General features: G+C 34.5%; 2 protein-coding genes across 3 annotated transcripts in view; one reads left to right on the top strand and one right to left on the bottom strand.

Annotated features, from left to right (window-relative positions):
* The window catches only part of LOC110456538 (arginine--tRNA ligase, cytoplasmic-like), a 146,954-nt gene that overhangs the window by 70,792 nt on the left and 55,852 nt on the right, over positions 1–20,310 (bottom strand). The window lies entirely within an intron of this gene.
* LOC110456540 overlaps positions 15,658–20,310 on the top strand; it is an 18,158-nt gene continuing 13,505 nt past the window's right edge. Inside the window, exon 1 of the mRNA XM_021507334.1 lies at positions 15,658–16,412. The gene's annotated coding sequence lies outside the window, so the exon portion shown is untranslated. The remainder of the gene's footprint in view (positions 16,413–20,310) is intronic.

Here is a 20,310-nt window from a genome sequence, read left to right as displayed (position 1 = left end):
CACTATAAAGTCACATCACTGTCAACAGACGCAGGTCACATTGTGTAATAGCCAATATAAAGTCACATCACTGTCAACAGACACAGGTCACATTGTGTAATAACACTATAAAGTCACACCACTGTCAACAGACACAGGCCACATTGTGTAATGGCCAATATAAAGTCACATCACTGTCAACAGACACAGGTCACATTATGTAATGGCCACTATAAAGTCACACCACTGTCAACAGACACAGGCCACATTGTGTAATAGCCAATATAAAGTCACATCACTGTCAACAGACACAGCTCACATTATGTAATGGCCAATATAAAGTCACATCACTGTCAACAGACACAGCTCACATTATGTAATGGCCAATATAAAGTCACATCACTGTCAACAGACACAGGTCACATTGTGTAATAGCCAATATAAAGTCACATCACTGTCAACAGTCACAGGTCACATTATGTTACACCCAATATAAAGTCACATCACTATCAACAGACACAGGTCACATTGTGTAACACCCAAAATAAAGTCACACCTCTGTCAAAAAACAGGTCACATTGTGTTATAAACAATATAAAGTCACATCACTGTCAACAGTCACAGGTCACAATATGTGATGGCCCATGATGTTTTATTATAAGAGATGTCTCTAAATTTACCCAGATTCTTAATCTCTGGTAGCGTTATTCACGCATGTCAAGTTTCATTAATTAATTTATAATATAACCATTCTATACTAGTTCCTGTGTAGAGAAAATTGACTTCTATGAAATGAACCCCTCTTATGTTTTTGTCCTTTATTTACATGAATATTATAAAGAAGAATGCTTACACTACACAAACATTTCTGTCCTCAGGATTATATTAATGTTATTCATAGGATTGAGGTATTGACTGTATAAGTAACAATACTATATGTTCCAGTGCTGGTGGCTAGGTGGGTGGCTCCAGACAGAGGGGAATACTCAGCCAAGATTACTGTCCAACAGATCAGTCTACCAGTGGACAGCCAGTATTTATTGGGGCTATCACCGAAACATAAACTCAATATTGTTTAATGTGGCAGTAAACGTAAGCAAATTAGACCAGCTCTTTATATGTGGTGACCCTGGCAAGGGGGAATCTGTACAATCTAAAATCATGGTTCAGATAGTCATAAACAAAACTCCGGAACATTAGACATTTAGATATAACAGCCTGGCTATCACACAAAGACATACAACTATCAAAGAGGGAAGCGCTATGTCAATCACATCTCAAAACATCCTTTACTATCTTAACAAAATGAGATATTTTTATTAAATGAAAAGTTTTCTGAACATTTTAGACTTTAAACACATGAACCTAGTGAATAAAGGATATTACCTAAACCTACATATATTACATAAAAGGAAACTGGCTAATAAAACCAGTTATAAAACAAATACAAATAGCAAACACTAGTCATACACCACTGATATTACCAAGGACAAAATCACATCTCTCCCAGAAATGTTCGTCACATTTTTCATATTAAACAAAGTCTGAAATGTGAAATTAAAAAAAAAATTGCCAATTATGTTTTATAAATTCCATGCATTTCTATTTACTGGTCTAACTAAGTCTAACCTTTATAATAAGTCTAACCTGTATAATAAGTCTAACCTGTATAATAAGTCTGATCTGAATAATAAGTCTGATCTGTATTACCTGGTTTAATGAAGTTTATCCTTTATAATCAGTCTGATCTCTATTACCTGATTTAACTGAGTGTATCCTGTATAATAGGTCTGATCTGTATTACCTGATTTAACTAAGTCTAACCTGTATAATAAGTCTGACTCTATTACCTGGTTTAACTAAGTGTACCCTGTATAATAAGTCTGATCTCTATTACCTGATTTAATGAAGTTTATCCTTTATAATAAGTCTGATCTCTATTACCTGATTTAACTAAGTCTAACCTGTATAATAGGTCTGATCTGTATTACCTGATTTAACTAAGTGTATCCTGTATAATAAGTCTGATCTCTATTACCTGGTTTAATGAAGTTTATCCTTTATAATAAGTCTGACTCTATTACCTGGTTTAACTTAGTGTAACCTGTATAATAAGTCTGACTCTATAACCTGGTTTAACTAAGTGTACCCTGTATAATAAGTCTGACTCTATTACCTGGTTTAGCTAAGTGTACCCTGTATAATAAGTCTGACTCTATTACCTGGTTTAGCTAAGTGTACCCTGTATAATAAGTCTGAATCTATTACCTGGTTTAACTAAGTGTACCCTGTATAATAAGTCTGACTCTATTACCTGGTTTGACTAAGTGTAACCTGTATAATAAGTCTGACTCTATTACCTGGTTTAACTTAGTGTAACCTGTATAATAAGTCTGATCTGTATTACCACCTGGTTTAACTTAGTTTAACCTGTATAATAAGTCTGATCTGTATTACCTGGTTTAACTTAGTTTAACCTGTATAATAAGTCTGATCTGTATTACCTGGTTTAACTTAGTGTAACCTGTATAATAAGTCTGACTCTATTACCTGGTTTAACTTAGTGTAACCTGTATAGTAAGTCTGTTCTCTATTACCTGGTTTAACTTAGTGTACCCTGTATAATAAGTCTGACTCTATTACCTGGTTTAACTTAGTGTAACCTGTATAATAAGTCTGACTCTATTACCTGGTTTAACTTAGTGTAACCTGTATAATAAGTCTGTTCTCTATTACCTGGTTTAACTAAGTGTACCCTGTATAATAAGTCTGACTCTATTACCTGGTTTAACTTAGTGTAACCTGTATAATAAGTCTGATCTCTATTACCTGGTTTAACTAAGTGTACCCTGTATAATAAGTCTGACTCTATTACCTGGTTTAGCTTAGTGTAACCTGTATAATAAGTCTGACTTTATATCCTGGTTTAACTTAGTGTACCCTGTATAATAAGTTTGACTCTATTACCTGGTTTAACTAAGTGTACCCTGTATAATAAGTCTGATCTCTATTACCTGGTTTAACTAAGTCTAACCTGTATAATAAGTCTGATCTCTATTACCTGGTTTAACAAAGTTTATCCTTTATAATAAGTCTTATCTCTGACATTTCAGTCTAAACAGCCAGCCATGTCTGAGAAGCCAAAGCAATGTAGGACGTGATGGACATTGACAGGAACAACATGGCCAAATCTTTGGTGGCACTCTTGACCACTAGAACCATGTAATAGACAGCCCCCACTGTGATGTACTGTATATCACCTGTATGATCTACATACCATGTCTGCTCTGCTGATTAAAACACCAACTGTCTGGCTTAAAATAGGCACACTTACTCACCCTGGACTTGGTATAAAATAAACAAAAAGTTCATCAGAGAAGGATTAAGGCAAATCAGTCGCATCGCTCTTAAAAACACAGAGCAAAAATAAACAGAACATCTATAAACAATCTTCCTGACAATCCTGACAGTTACTACAATAACAACTGATAATACATACAGCACACACCAACCTGATCAGTTACCAGACATGGTTCAATCCAACTAAATGTACAAGATGTACAGAATGCAAGCAAGTCACCATTTGAGATTTTGAGTCATTGGGTCCATTTGAGATTTTGAGTCATTGGGTCCATTTGAGATTCTGAGTCATTGGGTCCATTTGGGATTTTGAGTCATTGGGTCCATTTGAGATTCTGAGTCATTGGGTCCATTTGAGGTTTTTGAGGTTTTTGAGTACAGAGGGTCCAAGTAAGGTTTGAGTAATGTGGGTTCATTTCTAGTTTTAGAGCAGTAGGTTTGTGTGGGTTTTTATGTCCAGTTAGTTCATGTGAACTTTTGAGAATGAGATTCTGAGCACAGTTTAAGTCTTCGTTAGGTTTTGAGTACAATATAGGTCTGTCAGATTTTGAGTACAATGAGTCCAATTTTTGTGGGGTTTTAAGTAATGTGGGTCCATGTGAGATTTTGAGTACTTTATAGCCGGTCTGTCAGAATTTGAGTATGGAGTGAGTCAGTTTTGGGTTTGAGCACAGCCTGTCTATGTGAGGCTTTGAAAGTAGGTCAAGGTTATTTATTTGAGGAAACTATATAGTACTCAATGCCAGGTACCTACTGGCCATAATTCATGACCCTAGGTCCTCCAGTTCTTAATAAGTTGTTCAAAGAAAAAGTTGACAGATGCCAGGCGCCGGACAATGGGCAACACACCATGCCATAAGCTCACAAGTACTTCATGCAAGGTGAGCAAAACTGAGTTATGTTTTTAAACTTCTTTTCCATAAAACACATGGAGTTTTCCTACTTATCGTGGCTTTGATAACTTTACCTATCTAATGCATCGTAAAAATCAAACCAATAAACTGCTGAGAGCCCATGTAGAACAAGTTGTCAGTACGTCTGTGCTTCCAATAGAATCAGTGACAAGGATCAGACAAGTCAATCTAGGTCCTAGCACTGGTAAAGAGTTCACCAAGTATCACAACAGACTGCAGACCTAAAGCTGAGACGTGTGGACCAGTGGAATCATAGCGTGTCAATTAATATAATTGGTTATGCTTTAGGCATCTCAGTCCACTGTGGACGGCAATTACCTCGGCTACGAATTGTAACGAGAAAAACTAACAAGAAGGAAACAGGTATCATGTACCGCTCTACAACAAGCAACTATATCAAAAAGGTGCCTGAATCCAAGACCTCAAATTACGGCTTTTGTCATCAAATTTTGTTCACTTTGAATGTGCCAATATATTCACAAAACAAGGGTTTCAAAATCAAAGGTCTCGGCTCCATTTGCATTTGAGCACTTTACAAGTTTTAATTAATCAATACAAGAAAAACATTTCCAAATCTTGAAGTTTTATTGAGAAAATGCATCATGTGTTCTAAGATTCAGGTTCTTCTCATGCAAATTTACATTTTAATAACAAGCCTGATACCATGGTGACAATGACATTTCAGATGGGTCAATATTGCACTGAACAATCAGTTAGCTTTATTGAAAACATGGCTAAGGAACTTCAACATCTGATTAAAAGAGGGCTTTTAAGGGCATATGTTAATTGCATAATTTTGATTCAACAAAAAGTCATTTTGTCGTTTCAACTAATTAGAAGGTATGGAAAAATGAAGACCTTATAATTAACCTGTGAAACTACACTGATGTATAATCAGGGCAACAAGAAGAAATATACTTGTACACTGATTGAAAAAAAAACCCATACATTTATTGAAAGAGACATGTAGATATTACTAGAAATAATAGAAATATTGATATTACTGCAACAGAAATGTAACAATTGATGTTTATCTATTACAACTCTCCAGTCTGCTCTCTCCGGCCTTTTTTCAGAAACCTGATCTTCTTATTGGGGGAAATGGGAATGGGAAGTTGGTTGGTTGTATAAAATTAACATCCTATCAACAGCTTAGGTCATTTAAGGAGTAATGGGAAGGACCAAGTCTCTAAAACCTTGTTCAGACTATACTAGACTATAGGGAAATTATAGTCTCTTAAACCTTGTTCAGTATACTAGACTATAGGGGAATGATAGCCTCTAAAACCTTGTTCAGTATACTAGACTATAGGGGAATGATAGTCTCTTAAACCTTGTTCAGTATACTAGACTATAGGGGAACGATAGTCTCTAAAACCTTGTTCAGTATACTAGACTATAGGGGAATGATAGTCTCTAAAACCTTGTACAGTATACTAGACTATAGGGGAATGATAGTCTCTTAAACCTTGTTCAGTATACTAGACTATAGGGGAATGATAGTCTCTAAAACCTTGTTCAGTATACTAGACTATAGGGGAATGATTGAGTCTCTAAAACATTGTTCAGTATACTAGACTATAGGGGAATGATAGTCTCTAAAACCTTGTTCAGTATACTAGACTATAGGGGAACGATAGTCTCTAAAACCTTGTTCAGTATAGTAGACTATAGGGGAATGATAGTCTCTAAAACCTTGTTCAGTATACTAGACTATAGGGGAATGATTGAGTCTCTAAAACATTGTTCAGTATACTAGACTATAGGGGAATGATAGTCTCTAAAACCTTTTTCAGGAATCTAGACTACCAGAAAGGCAGTCTCTAATCCTTGTTCAGCTTTCTTAAGACCACATGAAATGTTGTTCATTAAATTAAACTATAGAGGGAAGAGAGTCTTTAAGACCTTGTTCAAGAATCTGGACTTTAGGGAAAGCAGGCTCTAAACTCTTGTCCAGCTTTCTTAAGACTACAGAAAATCTTCTTCAGTGAACTACACTGTAGAAGAAAGAGTCTCTAAGACCTTATTCAAGAATCTAGTATTTGAGGATAGCATGCTCTAAACATTTGTTCAGTCTTCTTAAGACTACAGGAAATCTTGTTCAGTGTACTACACTGAAGGGGAAAGAGAGTCTCTAAGACCTTATTCAAGAATCTAGTATTTAAGGATAGCATGCTCTAAACATTTGTTCAGTCTTCTTAAGTCTACAGGAAACCTTGTTCAGTATACTACACTATAGAGGGATGGGAGTCTTTAAAACCTTGTTCAACAATCTAGGCTACTGGAAGGCAGTCTCTGAATCCCTTGTTCAGCTTTCTTAAGACTACAGGAAATCTTGTTCAGTGTACTACACTGAAGGGGAAAGAGAGTCTCTAAGACCTTGTTCAACATTCTAGACTTTAGAGATAACATGTTCAGCCTTCTTAAGTCAAAAAAACTGAAATATCATGGTGAAAAAATTGATTATAAGAGAACAAAATGTTCTTTCAACATTGAAAGTGCACAACCCCAGAAAATGTTCTGTGTAATGAAACAGGGAAGGAGAGATGGTCATCTCTCTGGTAACATATACTCTACTGGTCATCTCCCTGGTAACGTACTCTACTGGTCATCTCTCTGGTAACATACTCTACTGGTCATCTCTCTGGTAACATACTCTACTGGTCATCTCCCTGGTAACATACTCTACTGGTCATCTCCCTGGTAACGTACTCTACTGGTCATTTCTCTGGTAACGTACTCTACTGGTCATCTCCCTGGTAACATACTCTACTGGTCATCTCCCTGGTAATGTACTCTACTGGTCATCTCTCTGGTAATGTTCTCTACTGGTCATTTCTCTGGTAACGTACTCTACTGGTCATCTCTCTGGTTACATACTCTACTGATCATCTCCCTGGTTATGTACTCTACTGGTCATTTCTCTGGTAGCGTACTCTACTGGTCATCTCTCTGGTAATGTACTCTACTGGTCATCTCCCTGGTAACGTACTCTACTGGTCATCTCTCTGGTAATGTTCTCTACTGGTCATTTCTCTGGTAACGTACTCTACTGGTCATCTCTCTGGTTACATACTCCACTGGTCATCTCTCTGGTAACGTACTCTACTGGTCATCTCTCTGGTAATGTACTCTACTGGTCATCTCTCTGGTTACATACTCTACTGGTCATCTCCCTGGTAACGTACTCTACTGGTCATCTCTCTGGTTACATACTCCACTGGTCATCTCTCTGGTAATGTACTCTGCTACAGGTAATGATGTAGATCTGGTACCAGACCAGTCTAATTGCTAAATTGTCTTGTCAGGAGTGATAGCAGCAGACATCCATCAATCCTCATCATCATGGAAAATTTTCTCCATTAACTTTCCAAAGTCAGTACAATTATGTGGCTGTAGATATAGAGGATCTGTCATAAGTTTTCCCTTCATATTATATTGATGATACAAGTTTCAGATTTTTCCTGTTTTCGAGCAACTGGCCAGCAAATATGAAAAATCCAAAACGAGTATCATAAATCTAATATGAAGGGAAACGAATGACAGATTCTTTTTATCATATAATACAAAGAAAACTGTATAATTGTGATCAGAAATGAATATTTTGCACTTGGCCGCCTCCGAAACAATGAAAATTGTGTCAGTTTCACAATGACGTTACGTCACATTGATTGTTCCTATTCAAGTGTGACACCATTTCCAGAGTGAATATGAATATGTTATATAAACATAATTTATGTGATGGCTTTATGACACTGCATAACACGGTATTCATATGATAAAAGGGTATACTAGCGGCTGGAAACTGGTTCAGGGATAAGGACAGAGAGGTGTACTGAAACATCTAAAACCTCAAACTACAGTACATATAGCACCGTTGACATATCTTTGTTCCAATAATTATCAAAAGAAGCTAAAATCTTTGATTTCATAATAATTAACCATTTATCTTTTACCAAACAAATTATAAATGGAACAATTGTTTACTGGTATTGTTTAGTACATCTTTAAATCAAACTTTACACTTTTAAGGATCTTTTCAATTAATCACTTAGAGCGTATTCAATTTCTAATTGAATGGTTTCCAAATTTCCCCATCCCAACAAACTAAATTAGTAATTATCTGAATGATTTTCTGTCTGTCAATCAATTGCAAAGATAGTGTTCAGGAAAACTAAGATGCCTTTCTCACTAAGGGATCGACATGATTATAAGGAAACAATACAGAGAGATGAAATGATAAAAGAAGAAAGAAACTGTTAAGATAGACGAGAACTTGTAACAATCACTCAATTCCTCGGGAATACACACTACTGTCTAATCAACAATAACAATGCTCTATCTTTAACATCCTAAACACTTTGGAGTTTTCAGTTCTACAAGACACCAGGGTAGTCATTTGTCTGGTATCGGGCTACTTCCTTAGGAGTGTAGTAATGTCCACATCTTGTATGATTCCTCCAGTTAATGGAGGTCCCGTGTATCTGTGTATTCAGTAATCACCAGTCTCAGAGACGCTGTCCTAATATCAGGAATCCTTAGACACATTACAACATGCCATCATTGGGTATCAAAGCAATTTTTCATCACATAATACAAATAATTCATGTGCTAAAATAATTTCACTTCCTTTTCTATTTTCAGGAGTTGTAAGTGATATAACTGGTAATTTTTAGATTCGTTGCAGAAAGATTAATAGCCTCGATCTGTGTAGTTTTGTCACATTAAATCCCTGTGGAAACTTTACAAACAATAACAGAGACAGTTTGTCCTCCAAACCACCCCTGCTCACTGTTGGAGACTATTCACCAACCATTCTTACTTATTGTAACATCAACTTTTATATCATCCAGTAAACGACTCCTGCGATTACAAAAGATGTGGGGTGCCATCAGCTGCATGCACAAAATTGAAGTTGTACGATATCATGTAGTAGTAAATGTTTCGACAAATCAGAGCTTATAGCAGCTATCTTGAATCCAAGAATTTAAAAAAAAATCCAATGTCTGCCTGAATTTGCATAAGTTAACAGTGTCAGAATGGTAAAATCTGGAAAAACCAATAAGTCCCTGGCAACTCTGTACGGGGAACTGAATTATAGTGACATCATACAATATTTATATTTTTAGAGATTTTATTACAATTATGTCTTTGTGAGATATTTTTTATACTTGCAGGCTTTTGTTTCTCCTAAACATCTAGTGTAGATTTAAGAAAAAGTATCTTTAAATCTTATTAAATCCATTATTGAACAATACTGTTTGTCTGAAATTGCTTTTATACTGATGTTGTGGTTTTTTTTAATCTATTTTTCAAGAATGATATTCCTTTTATGTTAAGGGTCATTAGAAAGACCTTGGGTTATGGCCAAGGTCAGTGTTTCTATTGAAAACCTACAGGTCTAGGAGGGAAAAGGTATCTTAAAATCTTGTGGTATCTGTTATTAAATAACTATTTGTCAGATTGCTTTAATCTTGTTCTGTTTTTTAATAAATCTGTCTGTGTGTGGCTCCCCTCTGTTCAACAGTAAGGAATACTCTGCCCCTAAAAGCACCATCCCTTAGTTAATGTTATGATAAAATGTGTGTATTTTAAATTGTTTCATTTTCATTTTTATAATCATTGTTAGCAATTAATTTCTAGTCCAGTTTATTGGAAATTGGCATATTATAGTCAAGTGATTAAAATCTGAGATAAAATATCAACTTACACTAGCTCTCTGGAATATGTTGTCACAAAACTAAAGGGTCTATACACCCCACCTTATTGATGCTATAATTAGAATAGTTCAATTCTTTGATTCACATGAAAGAATTGCACACCATATATTGTAACAGTGAAATTGGTGGACGTCGCTCCTCAGTAATCTTCCAAGGCCAGGTATTAACAGCCTAGCAATTGGTACGGTTTTTCCACCTGAAGGCAATCAAATGGCTAACTGCATGTCTTCGATTTTGTCAAGACATATATTGGGGGTGCGGAGAACCTAAGTGAAAGGGATCCCTCAGTGCCTGGAATTTGGAGACATCTGTATTCCAAGCTTTAATACCGATCCATAATGATTGGTCAACTTAAGCATCAGACATGTGGTTATAATGCTGTTCTGTTGTGATATCACATACAATATCTGCTTTGAAAGTCGGTTGACCGGAACGACTATTGTAAATGATAAAATTGTTCAGTTTATCTTAGTACATTGAAACCTACAAGACAGGGACATAATCCAATCAAATCTTCTCTTACTTAGGTACCAGAGCACTGACACCCAATGAATTCATTTCTTACAGATAGTTGAGTTTTGTCATGTATATTGGTCTACCAAATTGCAAATAGCATTAACAATTAAATGAAGCTAGGTTTGCTTTTCTCCTACCGAAACCTTCCATCACAAAACAGTCTTTGATTTAATTGCAATTAGTTTGTGACAGAGCTGCTAACTAAGTAAATCAATGGAAGGAAAGCCATCAATTTCTGTCTCCAGTCCACCAAAAGTGTGCACATTTGACATTTCTCACTTAAAACAACCAGACCTGATATAAGTATAGCTTGAATCTACACTCTTCAACACTTACTCTCACCAAACACACTCGGCAATGCGTAACGATTGACCATTGAAAATGAAGGCTAGAAATTACAGACAACAAATTAGCTATATAGTTCAGAGATTGGTCAGTGTATACACCCAGACTGGTCAACTAATACTATACTGGTCAGTCACTGAAATCAGAATGGTCAAATATTCTCTTTGAATTTACTAAGTTTATAGCAATTATAGAACTGCAATTGTCTTTTTTTTAATGATTCTATCTAGCATTTCATTTAAACACCACACTGGCATGGACTGAACCAAAAAAATCTGTTTCTGTCTTTTAGTTAAATTTCATCTCGTTTATTTCCAATGTGTTAAAGTATTTTTTCTTATTTTTTGATAATGAATAATGAACACTTCAAAAAACCCATCATAATATTAAGCTTATTTCAAGGTATGAGAGCTACATCTATAACTAGTGATATTTACAGGTTTATATGGGGACAATGCTGTAATCTGTGTTTTTTAATAGGACATGGCTGTAATCTACCGACAGTAATTATTAAGACTGATCTCCTGGTCCTGGACAGAGCTGGTATCTAGCTATAGGCTGCCATGTAGTACACATTAAACAAGAAGATAGATACGCGTTCCTGTTATAGTAAACAGAAAATAGGATATAAGTCTAGATGTACTTACATCATACATCTATATTTGATTTTCATTCATTGGTCTAATCTCACAACTTTATACTCAGGGGAGAAATCATCATTGTTAAAAAAAACGGGTTTCCAAGAATAGATGCAATATACGTCAACACCCCATAAATAGACCGAAATACAATTATATGGTGTTTTACAGTAAAATGGGATTTCCACAGAGAACGCCGTATACACTATAGGAGGCAGGGGAACAACACACATCATGTTTCTTTACGGTGACACCGTAAATTCATGCCATCATATACCACTGTTGACATCTCAAACCAAGTGATCATGAACAGCTACGATGTATTTGAAGCATCTATTTTAAATTTCACAATAAGATGACTGAAAATTAAATGAAGTACATGTACATTGGCATAAAATTGAAATCATTTTCAGCATCCACCATATGCAGAATTCAATGCAATAATAACCCATAGCTAGCACTAATAATCCATAGCACTTACAATCCATAGCACTTAAATTATAATTTATAGCTCTTATAATTACCATGTATATATACAACACAATTCTTGCATGTATTGTTCCATTTGTTTCCATTGTATTTCTCTCATCCGTATCTCTTTATTTTTCCTGATTGTTTTTAAATTCTCTTATTCATTCCATCAATGTAAAATCCATTAAAGCATAATCATAATTAAGCTGATAATCACATTTCTGATATTTTTATTGGTTGATTTATGTAACCTTCACCTAAAAAGAAAAACATATAAATACTGGCGAGATGAAAATCTGGTAAAATGGTACTTTAAAACTTTCTCTTCAGTATAGTTAATTTTGTAAAAAGATACTAACTTTTGTTTTGGTCTCATTGTTTCACTTTTTTAATTCTGAGAAAGCAGGATGTTGGTGTGGCTTTCAGTGACACAGCCTTATGAATAGCACCCAATTCAGCATTATGAGATCAAGTACATTAGCATGTCTACGTTTCTGTTAGGACCGTTATCAAATCAGCTGTGCTAGGATATAGTTTATCTCATATCTGACGATATCAAATCAAAATCTGAATTGACAAGTTTGACATTTTAAGCACAGCTTCCCACAAGGTTTTGCCTAGAACAATATTTCTAAATGTGCATCCGAGTCATAAATGTAGACTGTTTTCAAAATTGAAACAAAATCGATTTAGCGGTTCAATAGTTACCATGCTGGTTTATAAGAAGGCATCACCAGAATCATGGTATAAAAATTGCAGTGGGGGACAGCTTATATCTTGCTTTGAATTGAATTTGTTCAGAATCTTGATAAAAACAAAGCTTACTGAAGTTATAATAATATATAACATTGGTAGTAATTCACAAAAGCTCATACCCATAAAATTGTCAATCTCGTGTTTATATTTTACTTTCACTTAAAATGTATATGTCATGTATGACAGACCTAGATGTGAAGAAATGTATATATCATGTATGACAGACCTTGATGTGAAGAAATGTACAACTAGGATCATTCTTCTTGTTACTTCTACATAATAAATCTAATTATTAACGTGATATTTCATGTTGATTACAAATTGCAGAACACACAAATATGTTTCAGTTGTTTATCATTTGTACATTTTGCTGGTATATTATTAATCCATCAGTCGGTCCATTTTTCTCCTTCTTTGTGGTGTACATCCCATCTCACACATCACAAAATCTATAAGGCTTATAATTAATCCTATTTACTATGCACTTTCAGGATTCTGTCCAAAATTGCATTTTCTTGACGGCTTCTCCTGAAACACTGATTGGCTATCTAACTCAATTTCTGTGTGTGTTAGAAACAGAGTAACAAGTCTACGAGTCCATATGTGTCTATCATGACCATCGGCATGGCGACTAACCACCAGCCTTTGCCATATATACCACTATATTGTCCTGTATGTCCATAGAGAAGCTTGGTGTTTTTTTGTTTTTAAATAATTCTTATAGCTGTTCCATACCCGCCATAGACCACATTTTACTCATGTATCGATGTAGACTCATGATCACTGGAACAATAAGCTTAGCAACCATGGCTACCATAGTTACCAGCATAACAACCCATATTCTTTTTAACTGTTACATACACTTACGTAATTCCCTTGATATACCAAACCACAATATATCTTTCTTTCAGAATATGAATTACACCGGAAGAAACTCCTATTTATTTAGATATGTATGGACTCCTCTGATGGATAATTTGTACAAGTCTTGTGCTGTCTGACTAGACAGTATCCATATAGAGCTCGAGTGAGCAATGATGAGGATACAACTCTTTCTCATTTACTTTGACCGGGCTATAGAAAATCAACTCAGATTGTCCTCGGCCATCATTAGCTCTGTATCGTGGACATCAACCCTTTGTAACTTTACCAATCCATCATAAGTCCGAATCAATGGCAAGTCCTGTCCAATGTCTGAGCACAGGGTGGACACTTGGTGAAGAATAAAATCATCAATATTTTACCTGGCTACAGAAGGCACTTAAAGACATGACTAAGCCCTGGGGACATGTATCTTCTACAGTATGTATATAATGTTCCTATTAGTCAAAATAACGGATGTTGTAAACATGTAAATTATACATACAAATGTATATACATTCTATTATGGTTTGATGGGAAATTGTGTGTGTAGACAAGTGTTAGAAAGTTGATCAAGTTATCGCCCTTGTCAAAAAAGCAGTCTATGATGAATGAATAAAGCTCAATATGGATAAAAGTGATTTATCATCAGCAATGACTGTGGTAGCAGAAGCAGAGCTAAATCTATTTTTTATAAAAAAAAATATATATCCTTGATGATATTTCAGAAATCATCAATGAACAAATTGACTCCCCCTGAAGGATAACACTTTAACCATACAATATATGCCTGTAACGATCACGTGTGGAAAGGCCATCAGATAAGGAGGAGAAATAAAGTGTCACTTCTTCAAAACAAATATGCATAAAATGGTTGCAACAATGGCAATCTCAGCTAAAACACATTGCTCCAGATATAGTCATTGATCTTGTACAGAATTCCACACAATTACATTACTGCAGACTTCACCATAATGTTTTCCTGGATATATAAATGACTCTACGGCAAGCATTCCAAAGCTCTTTATCCAAAAGAGATTGTGTAAAATTATATTTTAATTTTGATGAAGTATTTGAACGGTAACATAATGTGAGAAAGCAGAGAACACAGATAAGCTGTTTTGCTCAGAAATCAGACAAGTAGTCTATTGGGCCTGCGCATTAATGATTAATGATTACCTTATTTTCTATGACCTTTGTGAAACAGTGAACTTAAATTTCAACCAACCTGTATGTTAAACAATTAATCATATTAGATATTTTCCATCTAACCAAATAAAATGTTTACCATTTCATATTATGAAATTTTACCATTTTATCCTGCCAAAAACATACCTCATAATCATATTAAATTTTTATCACTTAATCATTTTATTGTTTACCACTTGATCCTATTAAATATTTACCATTAAATCACATATTTGTTTATTTACTGTATCTCTATACAAAAGAATCAGGGGCTCTTTTTATATATAAAAGGAAATTTAATAAAAAAATAAATTAAATTAGAATATATAAATATTGATATAAGCAAACACATTATTAGATTAGTTTTACACAGTGATTATGAAGACACCATTGGACTGTGTATCACGGATGACACAGGTGATTTCCTGTGCTGATCTGGGCCTCAGGTTGATTAGGTCTATACCATATATATACTGTGCCTGGAGAGTAATAAAGCAGACCCAACAAGAGATATATAAGCTTCCTTCCTATACCAGACTGATGACCGGATGTTTCCTCTGACACCAACATAAAAAGTGTTTGGCCATCAACCCACACATAAAAGGGCCAGGTGACCTGTCCTGTACTGATACCTGTTGTAAAGTAGAAAATAGATGTCTTGTCCACCTCAAACCTCCCCACATACACCTATCTGACCAAAGAGGTTCAATCTGCAGTGATAGTAGTTTCATGTGAAAGCTCAAATAGACTTTACAGAAATAGACTCTATAATACAAGCAGCAGGTGATGGGAACAGTGATAGAAGGCATACTTCAACTATATCTGTGCTGTCATACATCCACAACAGCTAGGTCCTGATAGGCCAAAGGATACCACGATTGGCCACAGGGATCTGCACACATTACTATAGCCAGTCATACTGGAATTTTGTGGATCAGTGTTTTACCATATTTTTGTATCAGCAAAGGGATCTTGGATGCTAAGTTATTTGAGGATAGCATGAGTTATGTCTCTATCATTGACACAAACCAAGTATCATGATCAGATCAATCTTAACGGTGTTGGGAGCTAGTATATTAATATCAATAGGTGGAGCCCGGGATACTCCGAGTGGTGCGTTACAGCCAACAGAATGCACTAGTAATGTGCCGATGTATTAGGAATTGTTATTTATCACCGATACATTGATAAAATTATGCACAGATAGCTTTCACTATGAACAAATTTCATCCGTAATGACGAAGTGTTTCCAGTAATTTGTTCTCTATGCTAAATGGCATTAGGTATGGTGGCATTTCTATGGGTATTACTGGGTGTCACAGCACACTAATGAGGGATCAAATGACCCTGGGAGGCTGAGATTTGAGAAGTGTACTACTGGTCTACACCAGTGACATATGGTAGGGCCAGTTAGCACTGGACTGGAGGCTTATAGCGGCATATGTTACACATACAACACATCTGTGCAGCTGTCTTCTTTACGGGTCTCCCATCCCTGTCACCACAGGCTCGGAGACAGGGCGACTAACTCTACACGCGGGAAATCACATCACAACTCCAGCTTTTTACCAGTGGTTTGTGTCATTTGGTATACCGTTCAAATATGTCTACGTTAGGGATACACCACGTGTGACAAAAAGGATTAAAATGGTGTAAACAAAAAGGTAGGCTTTTATGAATCTGTTTTACAAATAATCTCAATATGTACAATGTACAACTGAATAGCACTCTTTGATTCTGGATTTTTTCCCCCCTAATAATTGTTTTAATTCAATTCAAAAGCATTCCTGGTTATCTAATTCAGTTTTGTTTTCATCATAAAAACTATATGGGCAAGATTTCCGAGTCAAGGTAAGAAATACTGCTAATTCACAGATTCTGCTTCAGCCAACTTAAATATGTTTCCCTTTTTCAGCTTAACACCAATCCCCTATCTGCAATTATCTCCTCAAAACTGGTAGTGCTTCTCTTACCAATATATATAGTGGAATATATTAGACGGGGTTTTCTTAAATATTTTCCACCCAAAATCCTCTTGAAATTTTTCATACAGGCCATGCAATTACAGTCAACATTGCTGTTCTATATAGAGTACATTTGGGTAATCCTTATTTTAAACCCATACATATATGTTTAGATTTAGAATTTTCCAACCTTATTCTGAAATGAAAGGACCATTTCAGGTTAAGGTTCTTCTGTAAATCTTTTTTGCAATTATCCATAGTTACATACCATGCCTGTAAATGTTCAACTATTTCATGTAGGTCTACCCATTTGCATAAGCTACTCCTTCTCCGACTTCAGTGTATTTTGATTTCCCTAGAGGAAGTCCTCATCAGATATTCATGAATTTAAAGCCAAGCATTAAACAAGAGATTAATCAATCCACCAGTTATTTTCGTATAAAATCAACACAATTTTATTTTTTTCATGCAGATAAAATCATTAAATTTACATCATCAATCAAAGTATTATATCGTCATTGGTCCAATATTCTTTATCGAAATATAAACAGGTGACAACCCATATCAGGGGGCAAAACTGGATCCCTGTAAATAAAGTCTTAGCAGGGGTTCAAACTTAATCACAATAAATAGGTTGTCTGACATAAATATTTCATATTTATATAATGGGGTCAAAACTATTTACAGGGGTTGAAATTGGATCTCTATAAACAGCCAGTCAGGTTATAATTGGAACTCTATAAATAGACATTTTTATATACAGGGGTTAAAATCGGATCTCTATAATTAGACAGTCAGATTTGAATCTCTACTGTTACAGTAATATATCTCTATTGTTACAGTTATATATATTCTTCAGTTACAGTAATATATCTCTACTGTTACAGTAATAAATTCTTCTGTTATAGTAATAGATCTCTACTGTAACAGTAATGTATTCTTCTGTTATAGTAATATATCTCTACTGTTACAGTAATATATTTCTACTGTTACAGTAATGAATTCTTCTGTTACAGTAATATATCTCTACTGTTACAGTAATGTATTCTTCAGTTGCAGTAATATTTCTCTACTGTTACAATAATAAATTCTTCAGTTACAGTAATATATCACTACTGTTATAGTAATATTTCTCTTCTGTTACAGTAATGTATTCTTAAGTTACAGTAATATATCTCTACCGTTACAGTAATGTATTCTTCTGTTATAGTAATGTATCTCTACTGTTACAGTAATGTATGCTTCTGTTTTAGTAATATATCTCTACTGTTATAGTAATATATCTCTACTGTTACAGGAATATATCTCTACTGTTACAGTAATATATTCTTCAGTTACAGTAATATATCTCTACTGTTATAGTAATATTTCTCTACTGTTACAGTAATGTATTCTTCAGTTACAGTAATATTTCTCTACTGTTACAGTAATAAATTCTTCTGTTACAGTAATATATCTCTACTGTAACAGTAATTTATTCTTCAGTTACAGTAATATATCTCTACTGTTACAGTAATGTATTCTTCAGTTACAGTAATATTTCTCTACTGTTACAATAATAAATTCTTCAGTTACAGTAATATATCTCTACTGTCACAGTAATATATCTCTACTGTTACAGTAATATATCTCTACTTTTACAGTAATGTATTCTTCAGTTACAGTAATATATCTCTACTTTTACAGTAATGTATTCTTCAGTTACAGTAATATATCTCTACTGTTACAGTAATGTATTCTTCAGTTACAGTAATATATCTCTACTTTTACAGTAATGTATTCTTCAGTTACAGTAATATTTCTCTACTGTTACAGTAATATATCTCTACTGTTGCAGTAATATACTCTTCAGTTACAGTAATATATCTCTACTGTTACAGTAATGTATTCTTACGTTACAGTAATATATCTCTACTGTTACAGTAATAAATTCTTCTGTTATAGTAATATATCTCTACTGTTACAGTAATGTATTCTTCTGTTATAGTAATATATCTCTACTGTAACAGTAATGTATTCTTCAGTTACAGTAATATATCTCTACTGTTACAGTAATATATTCTTCTGTTACAGTAATATATCTCTACTGTTACAGTAATGTATTCTTAAGTTACAGTAATATATCTCTACTGTTACAGTAATATATTCTTCTGTTATAGTAATATATCTCTACTGTTACAGTAATATATTCTTCTGTTACAGTAATATATCTCTACTGTCACAGTAATATATCTCTACTGTTACAGTAATGTATTCTTAAGTTACAGTAATATATCTCTACTGTTACAGTAATAAATTCTTCTGTTATAGTAATATATCTCTACTGTTACAGTAATATATCTCTACTGTTACAGTAATGTATTCTTCAGTTACAGTAATATTTCTCTACTGTTACAGTAATAAATTCTTCAGTTATAGTAATATATCTCTACTGTTACATTAATATATTTCTACTTTTACAGTAATATATCTCTACTGTTACAGTAATATATTCTTCTGTTATAGTAATATATCTCTACTGTTACAGTAATATATTCTTCAGTTACAGTAATATATCTCTACTGTTACAGTAATATATCTCTACTGTTACAGTAATATATCTCTACTGTTACAGTAATATATCTCTACTGTTACAGTAATATATCTCTACTGTTACAGTAATATATCTCTACTGTTACAGTAATATATCTCTACTGTTACAGTAATATATCTCTACTGTTACAGTAATATATCTCTACAGTTACAGTAATATATCTCTACTGTTACAGTAATATATCTCTACTGTTACAGTAATATATCTCTACTGTTACAGTAATATATCTCTACTCTTACAGTAATATATCTCTATTGTTACATTAATATATTTCTACTGTCACAGTAATATATCTCTACTGTACAGTAGTGCAGTAATTCTAATGTTTTCTACAAATCTAGATAAATCAATAAAATTGCCTGAAATCAGATTTTGCAAACAGAGTTCTATAGATGTTCTTTACCTAAATCTCCAACCTATATTTACACCCACTGGCTAAACACCATGAATCATATCAAAGTAAACATCAACATAAGTTCATTACATAATCAACTTGAGTGGATGAATCTGCAATGCTTTAAGGTCCCGATCAAGCCAAGGGTAATAATGTGAAATGCTGAAATATTTGTTGACACATAACCCTAATCTTGTTTATTCTTCTGTTCCAAGACAAATGTCCTTAATCCCTTTAATTCTCCTATTCCCAGAGATATGTCCCTAATCCCTTAAATTCTCCTATTCCCAGAGATATGTCCCTAATCCCTGTAATCCTCCTGTTCCCAGACACATGTCCCTAATCCCTGTAATCCTCCTGTTCCCAGACACATGTCCCTAATCCCTTTAATCCTCATGTTCCCAGACGCATGTCCCTAATCACTTTAATCCTCCTGTTCCATGACACATGTCCCTAATCCTTTTAATCCTCCTGTTCCCAGGCACATGTCCCTAATCACTTTAATCCACCTGTTCCATGACACATGTCCCTAATCCTTTTAATCCTCCTGTTCCCAGGCACATGTCCCTAATCACTTTAATCCTCCTGTTCCATGACACATGTCCCTAATC

Source organism: Mizuhopecten yessoensis, unplaced genomic scaffold, assembly GCF_002113885.1.
Source record: "Mizuhopecten yessoensis strain PY_sf001 unplaced genomic scaffold, ASM211388v2 scaffold8807, whole genome shotgun sequence".
NCBI classification, from domain to species: Eukaryota; Metazoa; Mollusca; class Bivalvia; order Pectinida; family Pectinidae; genus Mizuhopecten; species Mizuhopecten yessoensis.
This window is presented reverse-complemented; position numbering and strand designations above follow the sequence as displayed.